General features: G+C 45.6%; 1 long non-coding RNA gene across 1 annotated transcript; it reads right to left on the bottom strand.

Annotated features, from left to right (window-relative positions):
* Positions 1-1,139: 1,139 nt before the first annotated feature.
* LOC125924930 (uncharacterized) lies at positions 1,140-14,732 on the bottom strand. The gene is made up of 4 exons (XR_007458621.1): positions 14,341-14,732; positions 13,240-13,334; positions 3,738-3,833; positions 1,140-1,644 (listed from the first exon to the last, which is right to left on the bottom strand). It is a non-coding gene; the product is annotated as an uncharacterized LOC125924930 (long non-coding RNA).
* Positions 14,733-26,874: the final 12,142 nt, after the last annotated feature.

The following is a 26,874-nucleotide window of genomic DNA, read 5'->3' as shown; positions in this document are numbered from 1 at the left end:
CAGGAAAAACACATCACGGCTCGGCCTCCTCCCCATGCCCACAGTCGATGACCCAGGAACGGACTCCTGATCCAGCCAGCCAGAGATGGGGACCAAAAGACTTGAACCAACTGGGATGCTTTGTTGGGTGGATATGACAGTTGATGACTGACTGGCAGCTACTGTCTGCCATGTTGACTGGAAAACAGTGGCAGTGGATGTGCTGATCTGAAATAAAAAGACTCCTGAGGACCTAAAGTGCATGAGTCCTTTACCTCAGTCCATGTCCAAGGCCTGCCTGCACCATTCTGTGAGGCATTCCCCTTAACCGTGGAATTAATCCCCTTTTTTTCTTCAACTGAAGAAGATCACTATAAAGCATGCACCCAGGTAGTCAACCAACTTAAAATTTGTACGTCTTTTCCTGTTCCCTGCTTCCCCTTCAGCCTCAACGTAAAGCCCTCCTGATCAGACCGTGTCCAGATAAACAGATGGTTTGGGGAATATATTCCACTTCTATCCATTTTCCAGCCTGATTTATTGAATCTAAATTCTCAGTCAAATTCTGCTGTGCAACACCCTCTCCAGAAACAGTCATGAACTTTCTCATTTCCCAGCTGCTTCCCATTTGGTCAGAAGAGCTTTTGAAAATATAATTTGAGCCTACAATGTTTAATTTTCACTGACCAGCCACGATGCTTTTCCCTGTTTGGAGATCTATCCTACATCATCCTGTAGAGCAACAGAACAGCAAAAGTCTTATTAATACAACACCCTCCATCAGTTGTGAGGACTGGCGATCTAAAAAAATTTAACTTCCTCTCTGTTAGCAGCTAACTCTTACACTGTCTTAGTGATGGACACCTGAAGACGTGTGGAGATTTTTTAGTCGGAAGTGCCTTGAGTACCTCTTATTAACCTCCACAATTCAAAGGATAGACAACAAGCCTTCTGGGGGTTCCCTAATTAAAGCCCCTTTTCTAATACAAAAGTATGACTATTTCAGTAGACTCTGGTAGGACACTGTGAAATGCCTCTAACTTCCCCACTCACATCCCTACTCCTTATCTCCAGCAGGACCATTATTTTTTTAATGTCTGTTTATTTATTTATTTTGAGAGAGACAGCATGAGCGGCGGTGGGGGAGGGGGGCAGCGAGAGAGGGAGAGAGAGAATCCCAAGCAGGCTCTGTGCTGTCAGTGCAGAGCCTGATGGAGGACTTGAACTCACGAACCGCAAGAACATGACCCGAGCCGAAACCAACAGTCGGACGTTTAACCAACTCAGCCAACCAGGTGCTCCAACACCATTATAATTTCACTCCACTTTCTTTACTCAGCTCTAGTTTTGCTAAAGCAGAACATCCCTTCTTCCGTTCAAGGTACTCTATTTTCTCAAGCCAACCCCACCCCATTTTTTCTGGGACTTATTTCAATGCCTCCAGTTGGCCAATTCGGAATTCCTCCTCCGAAGAGGCAGAAGTGCTCAGACTCGGGTCTCCAGTGCCCTATCCGTGACCCTTTCTATTTGCCTGACCTTCTGTCCTCATACCTTTCCTTCTCAAAATCGGGTGTCATTTCAGACTCTTCAGTGTCGTGCCTCTGCACAGACTTTGCCATCATGATTTTCTTCACCAGAAAACATGTCAGTTGCAAGTAAACCTAGCTGTAAAATGGACAAGATAGTGGAGCTTACTAAATGAGGGTTATGTATTGGATTGCTTCAGTGGACATTTGGTGAAATCAGTAATTACTTCTGAGGAGCCACCTCCCTGAAATTTGTTTTTCTTTATCGTTTCCTTCCATTTCTCTCCAAACTAGCAGTGACTGCAAATGGCTCTAGATCTGGCTGTGATCCTTCCTGATATAATCAGTTGTTACAAAGAAAAATCATTAGCATGATGCAAAATTAATTAGAAAAGTCTGTTGCAATTTATAAATATGCATTTGTGGTTAAATAAATCTAAAGATTTGGATTTCGCTTGATGTCCCTCAGGGTGGATAGTTTGCATGCTTATAGTGCACCAAACAAGAAACCTAATCAGATCGGTTCTGCCATAAATGAAAGCCATTTATTTGGCCCTAATTGGGATCTGAGAAGTTATTAAAGCATATTTTTGGAGTTTGTTCAAATTAATTATTGTGAAACAAATGGATTTATAGGCAAGCTACTTTCTCAAAAACATTTTCCCCTGAGACAGCTGTACCTTGTTCTAACAAATGAAAATTATACGAATAGAGAAATTATAATGGTCTATCAGGGTTGGAAAGCAAAGTTGGGGGGGGTGGGGATCGGCATTCAGGGCAGACGCTTGGAAGGTTGTCAAATAAAACAGAGCTGTTTTGTACCCAAGCTCTCAGCATCCAACTCACAAATCTTTCTGCCATGTTTCCACTGGAAGAAACAAGTTTGTTGAAAGGAAGAGGAGGCACCTTCCTATACAGTCGATCCTGGGACACACTGCTGTATATCCTAGATCTAGACTTGTCCTTGACACGCGAGAAGTAGTCTGGTAAAGTAGCTCTAATTTCTCAAGCCCCTGACTTACAAGGCTGCATGGGCTGGAACGCTAGAGCTAACTTGGAGGAAACTGGAGGTTGAGTAGATGGTGACTTAGAAGTTTTAAAGAGAGAAGCATCTATGTATTTGTGTTGTTTATCCTTTCTCTGCATTATATATAATGTCTGAGTTGAAACTGGGACTTGTAACAAACGAGATACATTATTATCTTGATAAATATTTCTATCTTAATGGAATCCACCTATGCAAATATGGCAATGCCATTTTTAATCCAGCTGACCACCACTATGGGACCCCTGGCTCCTCAAAACCAGGCACCCAGTTTGACACCAATGACATCAATGATTTGATTTTTACAATTCTACTAGGAGTCAATGTCAAATGATCAAACCTCACCTGGGAATGCAGAACTTCTAAGGTGATATAAACATCATATATTGTATTCATTAGCTCTACATACATTGGCATTAAATAAAAATTTAAAAAAAAAGTGCACATACCTTGTTATGCATGCAGAAGGTATGTGCCCTTTTTATTTATACATGTCTATTCCCCTAAATTCATCCAAGTACATTTTGTGAAACACGGAATTGTCTGTTTATACTTCTCAGAAGGATCAGCAAACCTTTCTCATTACCTCCCGGTTTCCTTTTTTTTTTTTTATGTTTACTTATTTTTGAGTGAGAGAGAGAAATAGAGCATGAGCTGGGGAGATGCAGAAGAGAGGGAGACACAGAATCTGAAGCAGACTCCAGGCTCTGGACTGTCAGCACAGAGCCCGATGTGGGGCTCGAACTCATGAACTGTAAGATCATGACCTGGGCTGAAGTCAGATACTTAACCGACTGAGCCACCCAGGTGCCTCTACCACCGCCCCCCCCCCCCAGTTTCTATTGTCCTCTTCATCCCTCTCTCCCTGGTATTATTCCTCTTAAAATACAGGCTTCTGTCTGGGGTGATTTCAGCAGCTGTCAGCTTTCTGTCAGCATATTACAAGCACAACACAATCACATCTCCAACCCTCTCTGACTCAGTGAAATAAAAAGGAAACAAAACTAGATGAGAAAGCATCATGTATCACAATATAAATGTCTAATTATAAATTTTAAAAGTCAGGCATGATTTCCAAATAAATACAATTTGCTTGACATTGAAAGAGGATTTGGGTCAACATGTGGCTCGACCAATATTTGTTGAATCAAGTGAGGAGTAAGTAAGTGTACAGAAAAGCGCCTTACCGAAGCACGCTTCACTCAGCTGAGAGCGAGAGGGCTCAGGGTGCAACTCACATCCTCTGTATCTGAAGAGTGAGAACTGGAGGCCCAAGAGGTTTCCTGGAAAAAAAAAGAGATAACCCATCTTGAAAGCCAGTTCCCTCAAAAGAAGTTATTATCAGGGCCTTCCCCCTAATTTAGCTTCCAAAACAAGGATGCAAAACATTGTAAGGTGAATGTGGACCCTGGGAAGGAAAACAAAGAAAACATTCTGTGAAGCATCATTTCTGCAGCTTGAAAGAAAGACCAAGTCTGGGAGAGAAAGAAAACAGTAATTTACCAAGGACACTACCCTAATCTCTGGGAATCTGGGACCAACACAAATTTAGGAGGAATCCTGCCCAGACCCTGCAACAAGAGAGGAAAGTTTATGCCACCCAACTGTGGCATCACACAGGGAAGCCTGAGTGAGATGAATGAGGTCCTAGGAAGGTCTCAGGAAGCAGTTCCAGGCAGAAGCAAATGCAAATCCTCTCTGGAGGACAGTATTCTGCATAGAAGACCTCAGACTCCCACATATCAACAAAGCATGATTTTAGAAACAAAAATCGCCAAATATGCAAGCAAAGGGTCAACAGAAATAAAAACCATTTAAGATCCCCCACCCATCCAATGATTCAGATATTGTAAGTGACAGATAAATATTTAAAAGTAACTTGTTATAAGATGTTAGCAGATATGAAAAATGGTATAATAACTAGCAAGTGACAAATTACTATCTGTTCTCGGTTGAATTCGTACATTGAGGTTCTAACTCCCTGTACCTCAGAATGTGGCCTTATTTGGAAATAGGGTCATTTCAGACGCAAGAAGTAAAGATGAGGTCACAATAGAGTGTGTGGGCCCCTATTGCAATGTGACTGGTGTCCTTATAAAAGGAGAAACTGGTACACAGACACACTCACAGGAGAATGCCACGTGAACATGAAGACAGAGAGGGGGCTGGTGCACCTACAAGGCCAGGAATGCCACAGATTTCCCACAGGCTGCTAGAAGCCAGGGAAAGGGGCATGGAATAGATTCACCCTCTCAGCTTCTGGAGGGAAAAATCCTGCCCACACCTTGATCTCAGACTCCTAGCCCCCAGAGCTCTGAGGCAATAAATCTCTCGTGTTTAAGCCACCGCGTCCGTGGTACTTTGTTACAAGCAGCCCTAGCAAACTACCACACAGTCCAAAGCAGACCAGGAAGGTTTATTTTTAAATAAATGAATAGAGCTTTTAGAAATAGGGATAGAATTGTCCAAATGAAAAACGCAGCTAATTGTGTATCAGCCAGGGTTCTGCACGTGAAAGAAGAGAAGCCGAATCATTCATATGCACAGAAAGGACCGAATCCAGGACATCAGTGTTTTTTTCCCCAAATAGTCTGCTTCCTGAAATGACTCCCTAAACCACCAGAAGTGATCCACCAATATGGCCACGATAGCCATTCCAGGAGCAAGACCTTACTCCGCTGTCCTCCCCACGGATGTGTCTCATCTTCAGGAGGCCAAAGGAAGGATAAGCCAAGTCCTATGCGAGGATAACCAAGAAGCAGCTTCCGCAGTTACCACCATTGCCACTGACTGAGCACCCAGGACGCTGGGGAAGGATGGGGAGTGTCACCAGTTTTTCCCCATTCCATGTTCCTGCCAGCTAGCGGCTACAACCAGGGCCCCACTTCCTGTCCTTTCTCAGCACACACAGAAACACGTGGGACCTTACCTTCAATTGACTCTTCTTTTTTCTTTTTTACTTTTTTTAAGGCTTTTAATTTTTTTTAATGTTTATTTACTTTTCACAGAGAGAGAGAGAGAGAGAGACAGAGCATGAGCGGGGGAGGGGCAGAGAGAAAGGGAGACACAGAATCCGAAGCAGACTCTAGGCTCTGAGCTGTTTGTTAGCACAGAGCCCGACGCGGGGCTCGAACCCACAAACTGCGAGATCATGACCTGAGACGAAGTCAAATGTGCAATCGACTGAGCCACCCAGATGCCCCTTCAATTGACTCTTTAAAATAGAGTCTTTTACTATGTTAGTGTTTCCAGCCAGAAGGTGATCAGCATGTAAGGTGAATGAGCCAACGATGAGACTCCAGCAGAGGGAGGCTCACGAGCAGATTGTATGCAGTAGAGGCTAGAATTCACGTCAGAACACAGACCTCCAGACATTCTCAAGAATCTACAATAACAATATGGGGGGTGGGAAATAGAGTCAAGAGACACTGAGGACAGACTGAATGCCTAATGTAAGCTTATCTCTAAGGAGCATCCTAGAAGCAGACAATAGAGAGAACAGGAAATGCGTCATATTTAAAGTTTTCATGCCTGACGATTTTTTGGACCTTTGAAAAACATGAATCCACAAACATAAGAAACACAAGGTATGCCAAGGGAGATAAATAACAAGAAATCCAATCCTGTACACACTGTCATGGAATAGCAAAACGTCACATACAAAATGACAATCTTACAAGCAGCCAGAGAGAAAGATCACGTATTAAAGGACGATAATTAGACTAATACCAAGTTCTCAATTAAAAAAAAAGCCAGGAAACATGAGAATTACACCTTCTAAGAACGAAAATAAATTAATTATCAAGTTGGAATTGGTTATTCAATAAAACTCTATCTCTGGGGCGCCTGGGTGGCTCAGTCAGTTGAGCATCTAACTTTGGCTCAGGTCATGATCTAGAAGTCTATGGGTTCGAGTCCTGCGTCGGGCTCTGTGCTGATAGCTCAGAGCCTGGAGCCTGCTTCGGATTCTGTGTCTCCCTCTTTCTCTGCCCCTCCATCGCTCATGCTCTGTATCTCTCTCTCAAAAATGAATGTTATAAAAAAATTAAAACATAAAAAAATAAAACTCTTATCTCAAGAACAAAGGCATTTCAAGGAAGCAAACAAACAAAAATCAGAGAGTCTGTTACTAAAGTATTTCTAAAGTATTTATTTTGGAAAAGTAAAAATAACTACAAAAGAAAATCTGAGAAGCAAAAAGAATAGATAAATAATAAAAAAGAGTTCGGAAACATGAGCAAATGTAAACATTGGATGATAATGATCATGGTAATATTGCTAAATCTGCGGTTTATAAAATAGCCCAAACCAAAATTTCGAACAGTTGTTGAGTGTAAATCATGATGTGAATAACAAAATCTCTTGTTGGTAAAACTGAGTAAATAAGATGAATTATTCAGTGTAAAAATCCAGTGGCGACATTCAAAAGAACATAAAAGAAGTGGTTAACTTTAAAGTCAGTAGAACAACGAAAAAAAAAATTGGAATAAAATAAAATAAATGAAATGAGAAAACAAATAAACCAAAAGTAATTGGTTGAAAAGAAGACCAGTAAAGGTGAGGAGGCAAAGGAAGTTTAACAAAAAGGCGAAAAAATTCTAAATTGAAAGTGAAAACCTAAGTCCAAATGCTCTAAATGATACAAATACAACAAGCTCTTTATTTAAAATATTTTAGCAAAGGATTAAAATGTAATCACAACTGTGTCCCATTTGTAAGAGACACAACTCAGAAACACTGACCATAAAAATATGGAAAAAGAGGGGCGCCTGGGTGGCGCAGTCGGTTAAGCACCCGACTTCAGCCAGGTCACGATCTCGTGGTCCGTGAGTTCGAGCCCCACGTCAGGCTCTGGGCTGATGGCTCGGAGCCTGGAGCCTGTTTCCGATTCTGTGTCTCCCTCTCTCTCTGACCCTCCCCCGTTCATGCTCTGTCTCTCTCTGTCCCAAAAATAAATTAAAAAAAAAAAAAAGTTGAAAAAAAATTTAAAAAAAAAATATGGAAAAAGATATACCACACAAATAACAACCAAAATAAGGCCGCCTTAGCTCTACGATGTCATACAAAATTGACTTTAAGACCAAAAGGATTTTTACGAATATGGATGGTTGAATACAATCCTATAGCTATAAACTCCTGATAAAGTAGCCTCAAAATACTGACAGATGTGCTAATTAACACGGGTATCATTTTGTGACAATGTATGCATATATCATCAAATCTCCACAATGCACACTTTAAATATCTTATAATTCTAATGTCAATTGTGCCTCAGTAAAGCTGGAAAAGATACACGAAAATTCTCTTATCAAAAGTATATGTGTCAGGGGCGCCTGGGTGGCTCAGTCAGTTAAGTGTCTGACTCTTGATTTTGGCTCAGGTCATGATCTCACAGTTCACAGGTTTGAGCCCCGCATTGGGCTCTGCACTGACAGCAGAGAGCCTGCTTGGGATCCTCTGTCTCTCCCTTCACGCTGCCTCTCTGCCCTCCCCCACTCATGCTCTCTTTCTCAAAATAAAAAAACTTTTAAGTGTGTGTGCGTGTGTGCGTGTGTGTGTGTGTGTGTGTGTAATACAAGGAACAGAAATTGGCAGAACTAAGAAATCTCCATCATACTGGGAAATTTCAATGCGATTTCCCAATTATTTACTCTGTCAAGCATATAAAAAGTCAAGGACGATGGATAAGATTTGAGTGAGTCATACACCAAAAAAGCTTGATTTAAGGGATGTTTAGAATGCTGCCCCAACCATCTGAGATCACAAATTCTTCTCAAGTATGCATGGAATTAAAAATAAAACAACACAAAAGCCCATCACATTCTGGACCATAAAGCAAGATTCAACAAGTTTCAAGTAACTGGTATCATACAAAGTTCTCCAACCACAGTGCAGCACGTTGCTGGCAGAATGACTACACCAGTAACCCCAAACTCTCTGGTCTCTTTGTGCTCATGCCCTTGAATACTGCCTCTCACATGAATCTGAGCTTGGTCATGTGACCTGAGGCTAAGCAGAAGCTTAAGAAAGTGTCTGCACACATCAACTTCCTTTCTTTTGGCCCCCGACCACTGCCCAGCCCATGTCCAATTATATGATACTACCCAGTCAAGGTTAGCATGTTTAACCCACAAAGGGCACAGATGCATAAGTGAGACCAGCCAATACCAGATGAACTGCCCTGGCCATTCATAGGAGCATAAATAAACAATAATAAACTGTTAGGTAATTAAGCCAGCTGTTTTTGGCATCTTCAGTGTTGTATATTATAAATAGTGTAGGGGATACTATATTCCTAGATGTAGAAATTGAGGATAAATATATTTAACACAGATATTAACTAATTCCTCCAATTCCAAATGGTAATGAGAGGGACCTTTACCTTACAATCTCAATCTTTTGAATACAGGAAAGTGATACCTCATGTTGTTATACTTTGCATTTAAAATAACCCCATTGGGGGCGCCTTGGTGGCTCAGCTGGTTAAGTGTCCGACTGCGGCTCGGGTCATGACCTCACAGTTCGTGAGTTTGAGCCCCTCGTCAGGCTCTGTGCTGACAGCTCAGAGCCCGGAGCCTGCTTCGGATTCGGAGTCTCCCGCTCTTTCTGCCCCTCCCCCGCTCGCACTCTGTCTCTCTCAAAAATAATAAATAAACAAAAAATTTAAAATACCCCCATTGAATCAGGCATAGAATATCAGGAGCTAAACAACTAGTAAAGAAAATGACATTAATTGTATGTACATATATACACATACGTACATATACGTGTTATGGCTGCATGTATTCTCACCCCATCAGCCCACATTTAAGAAGTACCTCTTATGTACAATGTCCCAGGACAATGAGCCTTTGATTAAGCTCAGGGATTTCTTCATGGACGGTAGACTGATGAAAGCAAGCCTCTCTCTGGAGTCACAGGAAGATGATGCACCAGCCCCTCTGTAGCTTGAGTAATTTATTTAATAGGTGCACCTGCTCCTGCCAGCTGTGAAACATTTGGTGAGGTGACCTGGGGCTCATTCCAACTGCCTCGTGTCACCTGAATGGCACCCAGGGAGGGAGGAAGTCAGATGTAGGGGGGAGACATTCTGGCACCTTTGAAGTGGTGGTGGTTGCTATGGAAACCCTTTTGGATGGAGCGCTGGAGAAAGTCTGTCTCCTGAGTTCAAAGGACAAACTTCTGTGAAAGATGTCATTTGGGGGAGGGGCTTGACAGCGATCCCAGCCTCTTAACATCTGTATGAGAAGCTTTCATAACTAATAACCCTGGTAGGGGGTGCGTGCCAAGATTGACACTTTCACAAGGAAGATGGCTCAATACCGCGCTCGAGAGAGAACCCCGGGGTGCACACAAGATATGAAGTACGCTTCTATTTGGGTGATAAAATGTAATGTCATTGAATTTATAGGAAGTCAACAAATTTTGCAGAATGTTTACTCTGTGCCAGGCGCTGGACCCCGGACTGGGGATCCAACAGGAAACAAGACAGAGTCCTGCCCAACTGTGTAAAAAGCCCAGTGAAAATGAAGAGTGACGAGGCTTGTGATGTGGGCGGCCCAGGGGTTACAGAAGCGTCAGGAGGATGGGGAACCCTACCCGGTGGTGCTGAGGGAGGGGGGCAGGGAGGGATGAAAGAAAATTCGCAGAAGTGGGTAAGGGTTTGATCTCATCTGTGCAACTTAAAAAGTTTGGGGGGCACCTGGCTGGCTCAGTCGGTTAAGCGTCCGACCTCAGCTCAGGTCATGATCTCACGGTTCGCAGGTTCGAGCCCCTCGACGAGCTCTGTGCTGACAGCTCAGAGCCTGGAGCCTGCTTCAGATTCTCTCTGTGTGTGTCTGTCTCTCTCTGCTCCTCCCCCATTCACACCGTCTCTCTCTCTCTCTCGATCGCAAAAAATAAGCAAACATTAAAAATAAGGTTTGGGACAAACTGTCTGTTAAACACGGCTGTTATGAGAATTACCTGGGCTCCACGCTGACCCGCGCGCACTCACCACTCCCGTATGGTGGTTTTTGGTTTTTGTTATTTTCCTAATCCTAACCAGTATCACTGAGGGCTTAGGATTGGCTGGGCAACTAGCTAAGTCATTTTTTGTTTTTCCTACCAGAAACAGACCCATGAACTGTCACCATAACAACTCTATTCTAGGAGCACTATTCTTATTCCCATTTCACGGTAGAGGTGGCTCCGGGCTACGTGGGACGAGTGGTGGAGACCAAGAAGCTCCTGGGCAGCAGAGCCTGTGGGCACAGCCAGCCTGAGGGCAGCGCTCCAGGCCTCGGGGTCACAACCAGCACCAGCACGGCAAGGACACTAACGGCAGCAATCACCTCCGCGGCGCTTGCCATGGAGCAGCCAGCGTCCCAACCTCTTCCCTTCTGTTTCATTTAATGTTCGCGTAACCTGGCGCGATAAGGTGTCAGCATCTCCTGGGAGCGAATGCAGAGAAGGAGACATCTGGATGTTGAGCCTCTTGTGGATAATCAGTGGCAGAGCTGAGTGTGACCCAGGGGTCCCTCACGTTCTTTGTCTTCTGCCTGAACAGGTCACCGACACTTGGATAGTCAGTGACCCTTAGCTGGGTGAGGGGGTGGCGGGTGGGGGCAGATGAGGTTAACCGTCTCAGGTGGGCGGAGCCAGGGTGAGAAGGCAGGTCCCCTCATTCATTCACCCTGAGCTTCATGATGGGGTGTCGCTCCATGTGCTGTGGCCCCATCAGCCCCATTCCCTTCTAATGGAGCGTATTTTTCACTCATGCAGAGTTGGGGGCCTGGGAGGCTTGAGGGAAGGCTTGTGTCTTGCCAGTGGCCGACACAGGGGAAAAGTAACATGAGAGGGACTGAGGAATCCAAGTAGTGAGGGTCTACTAGGCTCCAGGTGCCTTTGTAGCCTTGGAGAGACAGTCAAATAATAAAATGTCATGCTGCTGTGGGCAAAGAGGAGCTGGCTGGTGCCACAGAAACGGCACTGGGGAGTCAGAATCTCTCACACAACGGGGAGTCATTTGCAGACAGAACCCAATTTGTTATCTGCTCTTTTCTTGCCAAAAATCCCAATGAGTCAAAATGGCCCCATCTGTCACAGCCCTGGAGAGAGCGATGATGCCGGTCAGGGAGACCAAGCGCTCCCCCCGAAGGACAGGCAGGCTGAGGGAGAGCTCTGTGCAGCGGGCCCTGCAGAGGCCAGGCCCGCCTCACGCACCGAGGACGCCCACTTGGCTTGCTGAACCCTCAGGACTCACTTGATGACCTTGACCAGCCAACCGCCAGCCCGCCCGTCCCCGGGAGACTTACAGTCCTCTGCTGTTGCTCTAAACACCAGACAGAGTAAAACAGTGAGCACACAGGACGCCGCCGGTGTGCCTGCCAGGGTTCCAACTGCTGTCCCTACACCAGCTGCTGTGACAGCAGTCTGTGACTGGAGTAGCGTCAGGATCCCGCTTTACAGATGCAGCACCGAGGCACCGAGAGCTGAAGGGACGTGTCCAAGGTCACACAGCGGGTCAGTGGGAACGACTGAATTAAGTTCAGACAACTGTGGATGCAGAAATGTCTGTAGACTTTGCCAAATCCTAAGGCGCAAAATTTCCACCAGTTGAGAACCAGGAGTCTCCTACGATGTTCACCGTCCAAACCTTGCTTAGGTACGCGTTCATGCTGTGCACGTTTCTGCACGGTTGCTAATTTCCCATTAAAGTAGGTTCACACAAAAAAGAATCCAGCACAGAGCGTGGGATGCAGTAAGTGTTCAAACTGTGGTCTCCTTTCCGTTCCCTCTTCCAGATCCAGCATCCGCTATTTCTGTGCATACCTGGCGGGCCTCCTAGGGCATTTCCTCCAAAAGCCCTGCTTTTATCCAGCCCGACTTAGTTATATATCACCCAGCTTGTAACATCCCTCACTGTTTTGTGACTTTTTAAAAAAAAAGTTTATTTATATTTGATAGACAGAGCACAAGTGGGGAAGGGGCAGAGAGAGGGGGAGACACAGAATCCGAAGCAGGCTCCAGGCTCTGAGCTGTTAGCACAGAGCTCAACTCAGGGCTCAAACCCACGAACCCTGAGATCATGACCTGAGCCAAAGTCAGAGGCTTACCTGAATGAGCCAGCGAGGTGCCCCTGTAGGTTTTTTTAAAACATTTATTTATTTTTGAGAGAGAGAGAGAGAGAATTTAGAGCATGAGTAGGGGAAGGGGAGAGAGAGAGAGGGAGACAGAAGATGTGAAGTGGCTCCGTGCTGACAGCAGAGAGCCTGATGCAGGACTGGAACTCATGAGCCCAACTGTGAGATCACGACCTGAGCCGCAGTCAGATGCTCAGACCAAGCCACCCAGGTGCCCCCAGAATGTTTTATAAATAAGAATGACAGCTATGCTTTGCTTTGTAATCTTCCTTCCCCCTGCCCTTAGAGAAAATGGTTATTACGAAGCCGCTATATTTAATTTCTTCTATGACTCTGTATTTTGCCACATATATATTTGTGTCAACAAATAATATTAATGAAAATTATTGTACCTAATATTCCCTGAGGACTTCTATGTCACAAAGTCAGCCCAGTGTTTCCTTGTATTGTCTTAATATTCATAACAGACCTTTGAGATATCACTGTGATTCCCCCCCCCCATTTTATATTTAAGCAAACTGAGGCACTAACATGTTAAATAAATTTACCAAGATTCCATAATTACATTTCGCAGAAAGGTTAAATCTTGCAAGCTTGTTATCAAGCAGACATCACAGTGGTCTGTTCACCCATCTGTTCCTGCGGGTAGACTCTGAGCTCCTGTGGACAGAAAATGTGTCCCTTTGTCTCAGTGTCCCTGGGGCCCACGAGAAATGACACTAATAAATGAGCGCACAAATGAACAAGTAAACAAATGGGTCAGGAATCGATAGACAATGCGACTTCTCCCGAACGATTTCCTGTTTGCAGTCAGGCTGCGCGATGCTCTCCTCGCTCGCCTCTCCCCCCCCCCCCCCCCCCCCCGGGGGGGCTTCTGGCTGCCCCCCCAAAAGCATCTTCCCCCCCCCCCCCCCCACTTGCACAAGAGTGTGTTCCTTGCTTAAAATTCTCTTTGCAGTCAGGGCATCAGAGGCCGCTTTGAAGATCAGGCACAACAAGGAGGGAGCGAGGGGAGGGATATCACAGAGGCCTCTGCAGTGGCACCAAGCTGGCCTGGGAGTTCGTAAAAACGCACTGCGGCCTGATCTAAGGCCATCGACGCTGGACCGCAAGCAGCCCTTAAAACAACGTCCAGGGCTCTCATTCAGGCCACTTGGTGGGGGGAGGGGACATGACCCGGACACTGCGAGTTGCTCGGACAGACTGGGGACACCTGCACACACACCTGCGCACACGGATACATTTTCCTGTTAAGCAGGCGTTGTGGATCGATGCTTCCTTTTCCATGTATCATGTGCAGGCTGAAAGTCAACCTGCCTGAAAGCGAGGGGAACAGAGGCCGACCTCCTCCCCCAGTGAGGTACCCTCAGTGAGGTAATGGGGGTAGTGGGGGTAAACCCATTACTGGGTACTGGGTACTGAGGTACCCCAGTGAGGTAATGGGGGTAAACCCCTCAGCACAGGGGCTGCAGGCCCTGCCTGGGAGCCCAGTGACGGTGGCACCCGCCCTGCTCTCTCCCACACGCCAGCTGCCAGCCCCTTTCACCTGGTCCCGGCCTCTGCTCACAGCCCCTCCCCCACGCAAGCTTCCCCACACCCCCTGTCAGCCCCCTGCTGCTCTGTCTGCTCGTCACCACACCCCCAGACCCAGCTGATCCTCACTCACTGCTTCCAGATTGAGCTCAGATTCTCTCTGCATCACCCACCCGCCTGCACGCTGCCCTCCCGTCGGGGGACGATGCCACGTCAACTCTGCGAGTTTAGGGTTAACAGGGAAGCCCGCATCCACTGCTATGCCCCTCGTGTTGATCACGGTTGATGACGTAGACAACTTTCCCAAGTCACAATTAGGAGGATAACAATGGCAGGAATGCTCTCCCTCCCCTCTCTCTGGCTCACCTTTTCTTGCTCTCCACAGCACCGACGGGTATCCCTCGCTTTTCAAAAAACTGCATTATGCCACTTTACCTTTCCAGAACACCTACATTAGTCCCTGTTTCCACTAATTAAAAGGAATCCAAAGAGGCTTTTTTTTTTTTTTTTTTTGCCTTTAAAAAAAAAAAAGGCAAAAAGTGAAAAGGGTTCAGCGTCGGTTTTGCAACAAAGCTGTTGCAGAGGCAGCTCCGGAACGGGGAGAGTGGCGCCACCCAGCGTCTTTCCCTGGAACTACACTCGGCCTCTCGGCATCTCAGCATCTCAGATTCTCCCCATCAGACCGCCAGCGCTTTGCCCTGTGTGCGCATCTGTGCCCCGTCTCCATTTACTTTGTGTGTCCGCTAGCAAGCTGTGGCCTAAGGTATTTGAAAAGCCTGAGAGAGGATATCTTTGGGTCTGGGAACACCCTATTTTCGAAGAAAGTACGGGCGGCGTAAACCTGTATCCCCACCTGACAGAGTGTGCGTTCCCCCTTCCCTCTGGAACATAATTACCGTCTGGGCAGGTCCTCTGTCTGCCTGGTCACCAACGCATTACTAGGGCCTGCATCAGGCACAGAGAAGGTGCCTACTAAATGCCCGCTGGGTACAGGCATGAATTGGGTTTCTGCCCTGAGTGTAGAGGCGTGGTAAGCCCCTCACCACCTTTTCTTCATGAAGTCGTCAGAAACTTGGTGGTGGCCGTCCTTGCCGCCTCCGATCGGAGGAAACGCAGGTGGGGTGGCAGGAACCAGGACGCCTCCAGGAGCATCGAGAATTCAGGGGTGGTTTCCACAAGGTTGTGCAGCTAATAGCACAGTAAGGCAAGGCGGGACCCAGGTGGCCTTGGTCCTCTGCACGCGTCCCGTCCCCCGGGTCACTCTACCCCCAGCACTAGGCTGGCAGGGACTCTAAGAAAGGACTCCGTGAAATGTGTTAGGCAGACTCGGTGCCCAGGACGGCCTGGAACCTACGAATGAATCAAGATCAAGTACAAGTGGACAAAGCCAGAGATAGGAAGCAGGATTTCCGGGCTTTCCAGGCTGGATCTGACCAGTCGGTAATTAATTCCTCCAGCTGGACGTCAAGAGGAGCTCAGCGAGGGGAGGGTGGAGATTCGCCCCTGGCCAGGCCGCCCTGGCTCCGAAGCGTGGCCCTCTGCTGCCCCCTCGTGGCTCGGCCTGCCGGGGAGCGCGCGAACACTCCCACGTCCCTGCCGCACCTCCAGCAGCCCGCGTTTCCACCAAAGGCGATCCTTCTGTTTTTTCGCTCAGGTTTTAGCAACAGCGCAACTGCGGACGTCACTGCTGGGAAAGTGGGGGAGCCTGATTGGGGCTGGGAAAACGTTGGGGAGTCTCTCACACACAGAACCTGTTCCAAATACGCCTAGGCTTTATTTAGCAGGCAGAAGGTACCAACAATGAGGGTACCTTTTCCTGACCTTGACCGAGGAAGAACTACAAATTGAAAGGACTCTTCTTCTTCGGAATAATGTTTTTCAGAGCCTGAATCTTCGTACTCTGAAAATTTTATGGACGGTGAATTGATTAGGTACTGAGTGCTGTGATCTCAAAAACGTGCCGCTGCTATGTTGGTGAGATGAGACCTGCCCACATGGAGACAGAAGGTCCCATTTGAAATTCATGTTGAATTGTCACACAGGGTTAAGTAGTCCTTTACATTCTATAAATAAGCCCTACTTATTACAAGAAAATGAAAACTCAATCCAAACTTCTAAATTGATTTCAATGCATCGCAGGGCTGAATGCTTCCTTTGTGTTATAAAGTACTTTTCTTTTTGTTTCAGTGTGTCTTTTGCCCTTGAATACGACATTTGCCATGGATTCTGAAAGTGCCTGCGAGCATGCTTATCTGAAAACCTCATTAAGGAACCCATCGCAGGCGATGGTGATCCCACAGCTGAATCACAGAATCATGTGGCATCGCATGCGGAAGAAAGGTGGAGAACTACATTCCCATTTTTGGTTTTGTTTCTTGAATAGAATTTCCTTCACTTGGCCACAAACAGCAGCGAAAAACTGAGGATGTGAATACTTTCAGGTTCCCCTAATATCACTCAGCTTTATTTCAACTTTATCTGAACTGAAAAAAGGGAAGAAAGAGCATTAATTAATTGCCAGCTTTGTATCAAGTATTAAGATAGGCGTTTTGCATCCATTACCTCATTAACCATTACTGTGATGGATCGGCAGAGGCTGTTCATTTATCTATCATTGTGTGACAATGGCCTCAACTCTCAATGGCTTAAATAACTTTTTTTTTTTTTGGGTCCCAATTTTCATGAGTTGACTGGGCTCAGCTGGTGATTCTCGCTTGGATTCTGTCATGGGATTGCAGCTAGATAGTAACTACGGATAGAGTCCTCGGAAGGTGCAAAATAGGCTGATGTCCAACATGGCTCATTCACTAGACTGGTAAGTGATGTCGTTATTGTGGAACCATCCAACAGGGTGCCTACACATGGCCTCTTCTTACAGTATGATGTCTGGGTTTTGACAGAAGGTGTCCCAAGAGTAAGTATTCATGAGAAAGGAAGTAGGAGCTCCGGGCCAATTAACGGCAATGTCTAAACTGGGAAATGATCATTTCCAATGAATTCTATTGGCCAAAGAAGGCATATTGCCAGTCCAGATTCAAAAGAGTAGAGAAATAAACCCCACCTCTTGAAAGGGGATGGGCAGAGAAGTACAAGGGTGAGAGATACTGCCGGGTCATATTTAGAAAATACAATCTTCTACAATTCACATATCTTTCCACAGGCAAATTGTGCTTACTGCCCCCCAAGAACTCCAGACTCTCATATCATCCCCTTACAGCATCACCCCAGAGCCCAGGGTCGCATCAGCTAAAGCAGACCCAGATATGGTAATCCTCCTTTGACTTAGCCTTTTGAGTACAATTTACCACAGTCTGAGGAACTGTGTCCTAAAGGCACAAACCATCCACTGTACCCTCGTCTAAAGTACAAGGGGGAAGAATCCCTTCAATAGATACTCCTTCCACAGGGACAAAATTCAGGAGGTGCATAGTAATTACTGGTCCACAGTGATTCCGAAATTCAGCTGAGCACCTGTTGCCAGTGTTTCGATCTGAGACCAGGCCTGTTCCCTCCCTGGTTGGCTTGGTGCTCTTGGCTCCCCGAAGCCATCCATCCGCTTTCTACAAGAAGTAGCCTGTGTTTGAAGTTGAGTATGGACCTCAGCCTGCCCCCTCCCCTACGGTGCCTGAAGTCCATTTTTTTTTTAATGTTTATTTATTTTTGAGAGAGACAGAGACAGAATGCGAGTGGGTTGGGGCAGAGAGAGAGGGAGGCACAGAATCCGAAGCAGGCTCCAGGCTCCGAGCCATCAGTACAGAGCCTGACACGGGCCTCAAACTCACGAGCTGTGAGATCATGACCTGAGCCGAAGTAGGACGCTCAACCAACTGAGCCACCCAGGTGCCCCTCCCGAAGTCCATTTTTAGGAAGACCCTTCCCATTGTGGACTGTTTCTGATGAGGTTTGGCTAAGTAGACAGTGTTTCTGATGATATAACAAAAATAATAACAATGGCAACTAACTAAATTGCTGTCTTATAAACACTATGGGCTTATAATTAGTTTTACTGAGGTTTCAGTTGAGTAGAAAAAAGTCACACACAACTCATTTTGAGATATCCCTTTGGCTCGAGTTCAGAATCACAGCGCTCTGGAGTATTACCCTTTACTTTCTTAAGAAGCCTTTTTTGTATAGCTGAGGGGGACTGGGAACATTTTCTCTATTTCTTTTTCTCAAATCTTAACAAAGAATTTCACCACCGCACACTTGAGATGATCTCTACCCTGTGGACATTTCTTTTTCTTCTTTTTTTCTTTTTCTTTTTTGGTAGCTTTTCCTTGCCTAACATGGCTGGTTGTGAGAAACGATTTTATTTGTGAACCCAGAATGTCCTGGATTCTTTCTATTTCTTCTAAATTCTGTGGGAAAAGTTAACAGTTATTCTTTTTATTTTTTTAAAGCTTGTCTCCTTCTAATTCTCATATGTGGCTTAAAAAAAAAAAAGAAAGAAAGAAAGAAAGAAAGAAATCTATGGGGCACCTGGGTGGCTCAGTTGGTTATGTGTCTGACTTTGGCTCAGGTCATGATCCTGCAGTTCGTGGGTTTGAGCCCCACATCTGCTGACAGCCTGGAGCCTGGAGCCTGCTTCCGATTCTGTGTCTCCCTCTCTGCCCCTCCCCTGCTCGCACTCTGTCTCTCTCTGTCTCTCAAAAATAAATAAATGTGTTTTTTTAATAAAAGAAAGAATCTAGTACTTCCAGCAGGATGCCCAGTCATCTTTTCAGGCAAACACGTAATATTACTATTTGTACATTTTATTTTCCACACTACTGTTAGCACCAGTTTTTTCTTAGTTTTCCGTGAGCCTGTCTCACGTTTTTCTAGGCCCCTATGATGATCTGCTCATTGTCCTTCCTGATTCCACAACCTTCTCTTTGGGGTCTTTGGCCCCGTCCTAGACCCCGTGACACACTGGTTTTGGATTTTGTTGCGACATAGATCTTCAGTCTGCTGCCCATTTCTGTCCTGGCCATCTATTTCTGTGTGACAAAACACAGCAAGCCCTTGTGGCTTAAAATCATAATTTATTTTTTCTTTTTCTTGTGAGTCTGTGAGCTGCCTGGGCTCTGGTGAGATTTGTTCAATGGGGAACTCCGTGCTGCGTTGCTAAGTTTGTGGCAGGAGCCTTCTGAAAGCTGATGTCCTGTGCCTCTACGATGGTTTGCCCACACACTGGCAGGTGACACTGGCCGTCAGCTGGCACCTAAGCTACAGCTGCTGAACAGAACAGTGTACTTGGGAGTGCTTGGGCTTCTCATAACATGGGGTCTGGGTGCTGAGCTGGAACTTTCCAAGAACAAGTGCCCCAAGAGGCAGGATGTGGATGTTATCAGTCGAGGTAAGGGCTATGCCTGCACCTCGCACAGTGTCACATCTGCTGGGTCCCCGGTGATGGGCTTTATCTTGTGTTGGGTTGTTAGAAGATCACGTTGCAAAATCTAATATGACGTAGGGGCGCTGTGCTCAAAATTTAGGCATAAAAAAAGGAAACGTGAATGTTTTGCATTATCTCCCCAAGTCAGGGACTTTGCGGAAGCGATCGTCTTCTGTCATTCTTATTTTGCTGTTTCGGACAATTCACTTATGTCACCTAAAACCTTGCTCTAATCTTCCCTATCTTAGGGTAAAAACGTTCAAGTCCATATCAACCTTCAACTAACTCCCATCTCTGCTCCTTATATCAAGCTCCATCTCTGTTCCATCTTTTTTAATCCTACTCTGATCAGCTGTTGACCCCTCTCTACAAACCCTCTCGTCAATATCACCAACCTCTCCCTTTGCTAAATGCAATCCTCATGTAGCAACATCTGACAGAGTTGACTTCTCTTCTGTCAAACACTTTTTTTATTTAGCTTTCCCACCATCAAAGTCACACAGCTTAACTTCCACCCCACTGGCAATTCTAATTTTCCTACCTTAATTTTCTCTATTCCATAACCTGCAAATACTGGAGTACCATGAGTCTCGATGTTTGGTCTTGTCCCTTCTGTATTTTAAAAATTATATTCTAGCTCCCAATGACATCATCCAATATCATGGATTTGAATATCTTCTATATGTTGATGTCCCCCAAGATTATATTCTCAGCTTGGACCTTGACCTGAACCCCAGACTATATACCCAACTGACCACTCACCATCGCCAATGATGTCCAAAAGTCATCACAAACCTAATAGACATACAATTGAACTCCTATATTTATTCCCCAAAGCTACCTCTGTAGATCCCTACCTCAGCGGATAGAAATTCTCTTCTAGAATATCGAATCAAAAAATACCCTATCATCCTGAATTTATCTCTTACTCTCAAACCACCAGACCTAACCCATCAACAAATCCCCTTTCCTTTACCTTAAAAATATATCTAGAATATAAGCACTTCCTCATCTTTCCTCTGCTACTATCCTAGTCTGAATCTCTACCAAAATTGTTTCGATAGCCTCTTTACTGTTTTTCTTTATTCAAACGTATTGCCAATAATCTATATTCAACAAATCAATAAGTCATCTTTGTAAAATGTATGTCAGATTATTAGACTTCTCTGCTCAAACCCTGCACAGGCTTTCTAGCTCCCCCAATGTAAAGTAAAACTGTTCTCCTTTTTTTTTTTATTTTTTAAATAAATGGTTTATTTGCTTTCTTACCATTAACTTCTAATTGTCCTTCATACATATTTCAATGAAAGACTTTTGTTAAATCCATACATTTTTATATATAATCATAGTCCCTGATTTGCCATTTTTAAATTTTTTTTAATGTTTTATTTTTGAGAGAGAGAGAGAGAAAGAGAGAGAGAGAGAGAGAGAGAGAGAGAGAGAGAGAGAATGAATGGGGGAGGGGCAGACAGAAAGGGAGACACAGAATCCAAAGCAGGCTCCAGGCTCCGAGCCATCAGCACATAGCCCGATGTGGGGCTCAAACCCATGAACTATGAGATCATGACCTGAGTTGAAGTCAGACACTTAACTGATTGAGCCACCCAGGGGCCCCTGATGTAGCATTTTATTTAATTATTTACATCCTTCAAAGAACAGAAATGTTTACTTTTAGTGTGATCCAATTTATCAATTGTTTCTTTTTTCTCAGAGATAAGACTTTATTTTTTTTTCATAATCTGTATACTTTTTTAAGTAAAACTTTACAATGGTCCATAAGACAAATATAATCGGCTTGCTACTGAGTGGCTCATTGGGCTCCCGTGGTGATTGTACCATATCTTAGGCTCCGTATTGGTTTCTCATCCTGACAGATTAAGAATTTAGCAGCAGGTGGGGCACCCGGGTGGCTGAGTCAGTTAAGCGACCGACTTCAGCTCGGGTCATGATCTCACGGTCTGTGGGTTCAAACCCCGTATCCGGCTCTGTGCTGACAGCTCAGAACCTGGAGCCTGCTTTGGATTCTATGTCTCCCTCTCTCTCTGCCCCTCCCTTGCTTGCGCTCTGTCTCTTTCTCCCTCTCTCTCTCCCCCAAAATTAAATAAGCATTAAAAGTTAAAAAAAAAAAAAAAGAATTTAGCAGCAGGTGTAGCCCGATCTGCCCTTGCAAGGGGACACTCCTGCTGGAGTGGTAGAATGCTCCTTGCATTCATTCCTGACAGCACGGCTACTCTGTTTCGGACCCACTACGGAAGTACTGGGGCCGCTAAGGGCAACCATGGCCAGCATATCCCACCCACTAGGTTTTTTAGCGCCTCTTCTGTGGCAGATGCTCCGTGATGTGTGTCGGTGTGAAACACAGAGCCACACACTCACACTCCTCTTCCCCAGGCCTCCTGATTTCTCTCTTAGATGCTGTATGTTTAAAAGAAAACATACAAGCCCTAAAGATTCACAAGTTTCTATTATTTCGTAGACTGCAATCACATCGTCAGTTGTTTAGGCACGAGGATAATAAATATTATTGACGGAGGGAACAAATGAGCCATATTGTGTGCTAGACGGATTCACGTATCCTGTGTGTCCTCTCAACGGCTCTCGGGCACGTGTATGATCACCTGCTCGTTGCAGCTCTCAAGGGGACAGTGACAGCAAGGCTGTTACCTGGTCGAGCTACGATGGAAACCTAAGTGCGTCTGACTCACTGCATTGATCTAAGAGCGCTGCACTCAGCACGCGGTAGGCTCTGATTAAATTCACTCCGTGTCCCTTTAAAAGGGAAAGGATAATTCTCACAAGGGTAATACGGAACTAATGATGAGGTTTACGTAGGAGGGATTTGTGAAATGCAAAATGCTGAAGACTGCCAGATCCGTAGTAAATCACATTGATCCCTGCTTCTCTAATGTACCTGCTATTTCTTGAAATTGAAATAATAAGATCATGATATTAGAGATTAGAAGGTGAGACCTTTGAGATGGTCGCAGCAAATGCTTTCATTTTGCAGATGAAGGGACTGCCATGCAGGGAGAGGATGTTAGTTACCCCAAATCAACTGGTAAGTTAGTCCTAGCCGGGGGTGGGGGGCACCGAGACGCAAACTGAGCCCAGTCGTCTCCCGACTATATAGCGCAACTTTAAATGACAATTTCATGTGATTAATTTCTTTCATTGAGCGGGGTTCCTTCTCCCAACCTCACATAAGCGGAATTAGCCAAACCAATTCAAGCCTAACCGAGGTGATGAAGCAGCAAACTAAAACAAATTCTCGTCTACACTCCACATCCCATACAGTGACCACTGGGATAAGGCAGCGGCCACGGGGAGCTCACTTCCCCTCCCTGGACCCCAACATAAAGGTAGAGTGTGCTTAGATGGTGTTTACATCCTTAGTCAGCTCTACGAATCTACGACTCTCCTATCGGGGGATCTCATTTCCTTCCCATTCTGTGACTCTGTCTCATGGTTGCTTACATGGCGGGGGTAAGGACAAGGGCACCACCATTTATTTGTCAGTTTCTATGTGCCAGTGGTGTATTTAGCTTTAAAGCCGAAGTGTTGGGTGCCAGCAATAAAAATCCACTCTGGCAAATGTAAAGGAAAAAGTTACGTGGGGACCACTGGGAAGATAAGAGTTTGTTCAGAGATGAAGGCAGGTCTCAGGTCTCAGATGAAGGCAGGCACCTGGGTGGCTCGGATGGTTGAGGGTCCAACTCTTGATTGCAGCTCAGGTCATGATCCCAGGGTGGTGGAATCAAGCCCCGCATCAGGTTCCATGCTGAGCGTGGAGCCTGCTTAAGATTCTCTCTCTCTCTCTCTCTCTCTCTCTCTCTCTCTTTCTGTCCCCCTCTGCCTCTCTCTCCCACTTGTGCACTCTCTCTCTCTGAAAATAAATTTAATTTAAAAAATACATTCAAAAATGAAGGTAGGCTTCAAAAAGGAAAAGGTGGAGCTAGGGCCAAATGAGTTGCATATGGGAGGTATTCCAAATAGTACCTGGCCTACGGTAAGCACCGTGATGCATTGGGAAATAAGAGAATAGAAGAAAGGACTGGACCCAGGGCATTTCTGGGGTGTGGTGCAACAGAGGTTGTGAAATCTTTATTCACATCCCCATCATTGGGTGCATTCGTCGTAATCATCCTTGGGTGGCACAAAGGCCACCCAAATTCCAAGGACGGTCTGAGTGTCCCAGCGTGGACAGCGTGCTGGCACAACAGGAAGGGGCAGTCCTATGGGTAACGCATGGCAGGGGGACGGAGGTGGCTTCTCAAAGCACCACTAAGAGCCAGCATCGAGCACCGTGCGCCTGAATGCTGGGCGGCCCAAAATGGCGCTCCCAAAATTTGTCTCATCCAATTCATGCAAAAATATTGAGAATTAACATTCAGTTTTAGGAGACAACTCTGTGAGATTCGTGAGAAACCACGTCACTCCCCTGTGCCCCGGGATTCTCCTTCGTAAAGGAGGGGGACTACGGTAATGGCCATAGAGGTCTGTAAGAGGAGCCCAAGACGCACGGTGCTCAGAGCAGGCCTGACACGTCGTACACAATCAAACACTTAGCTTTTCTCAGCAGCCGTGGGCCCTTGGAAAAATCTCATGCTCTTCCTGAGCCTCCAAATGTAACTGCTGCTATTATCTCTGCAGAACTGCAATGAGGGGATTGGACGTACTAGAAGAAAACCCAGGTGTGATAGGGTAGTTTAGGGAATCACAGAAAAAAATGAGCTATTAATCACCATCACTATTGTCACATTTTATTTATTTTTAACATTTATTTATTTTTGAGACAGAGAGAGACAGAGCATGAACGGGGGAGGGTCAGAGAGAGGGAGACACAGAATCCGAAACAGGCTCTAGGCTCTGAGCTGTCAGCACAGAGCCCGACGCGGGGCTCGAACTCACGGACCGCGAGATCATGACCTGAGCCGAAGTCGGCCGCTTAACGGACTGAGCCACCCAGGCGCCCCTCTATTGTCACATTTTAAATGAGGAAGCAAAGACCCCAATCCCTGAACTCGTGGGAGAGTGGCTATAGTATTGTTATTATTTTCTTGGCTTTATTATTTGTAACTAAACCTATGGTTACGATAATGTTGATCTTAAGGCAACCCAGGCACACATGGGAACCCTGTGCGCCCACCGCACATTGGTGTCCTCAGAACTGCCCCTTCCCATGAGAGATGGAGGAAGCTGGGCATCAGACCAGATGTCTCAGCCACCTCCCAGCACATGGGGAAAAGGGGTAGGCTTTTGTGTGACCTCAGGCAAGTCTTGGCAGGGGCTGTTTCTAGATTTCTGCATTGCTGTAATGAAGGATGCGGTGAAAGAGTCACAGTCTCCCCACAGGTAAAAGCTGTCCTTCCAAACCCTCCACCGGGAATCCGTAAAAACTCGAGGACCTGATGGGGCGCCTGGGTGGCGCAGTCGGTTAAGCGTCCGACTTCAGCCAGGTCACGATCTCGCGGTCCGTGAGTTCGAGCCCCGCGTCAGGCTCTGGGCTGATGGCTCAGAGCCTGGAGCCTGTTTCCGATTCTGTGTCTCCCTCTCTCTCTGCCCCTCCCCCGTTCATGCTCTGTCTCTCTCTGTCCCAAAAATAAATTAAAAAAAAAAAAAAAAAAAAAAAAACTCGAGGACCTGAGTGGATTCCCAGCAGGTGGGGATGTTCAGACAGCTGTAAATTATCACTAAATTTGGCACGAAACAGAGCGGTATTTCTGAAGAATTCTTTTATGCCTGTCATAAGAATTCGCTACGCCATTCTGTGCTGTAATGCATGTCATAAATACAATAATGTACGGTTTGTTTCTCCCCAGGACTGTGCTGTGTCGTGCTAAACTTGGGAACAAGCACAATTAGAACTATAATCAGTTGTGACATTTCTTGAAATGTTTCTACTTAATTATGTTTTTGCTGCAGACTGACATTAATAGCTCTTTCTGAAAAGACAAATCATAATAATTTCTCTGGGGAAAATGACAAAGATAAAAGATACACATGCAAGAAGTCAGAATTGACCCAGAAACTGATGGTTGGCCATGTGAAAAGGGAGCTAAAAAAATTCGATTGCTTTAGTTTGGTCTCCCCGGAAGCATCACCTGAAGGACAAATAGGAGGTGGTCAAATTTAATTTCCATGCTCCTCCCCCTTCTCCTTGCAGCCCGCGTCCCTTGGTGGCAGGTTGACTCGGGATCTCCTCTGTACAGTGGTAAGAGTGCAGAGTTTGGAGGCAGGAATAGTTGGGAGGAATCCTTGAGTTACCAAGCACTTACTTTTTTTTTTAATGTTTATTTATTTTTGAGAGAGAGAGAGAAAGAGAGAGAGACAGAACAAAAGTAGGGGAGGGGCAGAGAGAGAGGGAGACACAGAATCTGAAACAGGCTCCAGGCTCCGAGCTGTCAGCACAGAGCCCGATGCGGGGCTCGAACCCACAAACCACGAGATCATGACCTGAGCCGAAGTTGGACGCTCAACCGACTGAGCCGTCCAGGTGCCCCTCACTTATGTCTTCTTTTAAGAGTGTTGTACATTTAAAAAAAATTTTTTTTATGTTTACTTATTTTTGACAGAGAGAGAGAGAGAGAGAGAGAGTGTGAACAGGGAGGGGCAGAGAGAGGGAGACACAGAACCCGAAGCAGGCTCCAGGCTCCGAGCTGTCAGCACGGAGCCCAACTCAGAGCTCAAACCCACGAATCACGAGATCATGACCTGAGCCTATGTCAGCCGCTTAACTGACTGAGCCACGCAGGCGCCCCAAGGAGTTGGGATATTTTTAATGGGCTCTAGAATCAAACTAGCTCAGTTTGAATTAGATCTCTGTCACTTGCTAGCTTTGCTATCTTAGACCAGTCAAAAATAATAATAATAACTAAAATTAAAACAAAGTATAGATTAGTCAATTACTTATCCATCCTCGTTTAAATAGTGAATAAAATATAATGCTAACGCACACCTTTTATGCTGTCACGATGTATAAACAAAACCTTGTAAAGTGCTCGTCATACTATTTGGTGGGTAGCAGGCATTCAGGAAGAGTCAGGCATCATTAGTGCTGCGACTCATCAAAGGAGACGGATGGTAAGCAATATTTCTCCCCCTGTAACTCTCACTGGCCCTGAGACTAGTCCTGTGAGCAGATATTTCATAGTTCTAATGTCTAGGAGTAAATCATCATTCCTGGCATCTGGGGTTGTAATATGGAAAAGATTATGTCAAGCACTTTTAACACAGCCACAAATTTTTTAGGAGGGCACACAGGAAACATTAGTCAAAACCGTATGGTTACAGGGG

This window comes from Panthera uncia, chromosome F2 (genome assembly GCF_023721935.1).
Source record: "Panthera uncia isolate 11264 chromosome F2, Puncia_PCG_1.0, whole genome shotgun sequence".
NCBI classification, from domain to species: Eukaryota; Metazoa; Chordata; class Mammalia; order Carnivora; family Felidae; genus Panthera; species Panthera uncia.
This window is presented reverse-complemented; position numbering and strand designations above follow the sequence as displayed.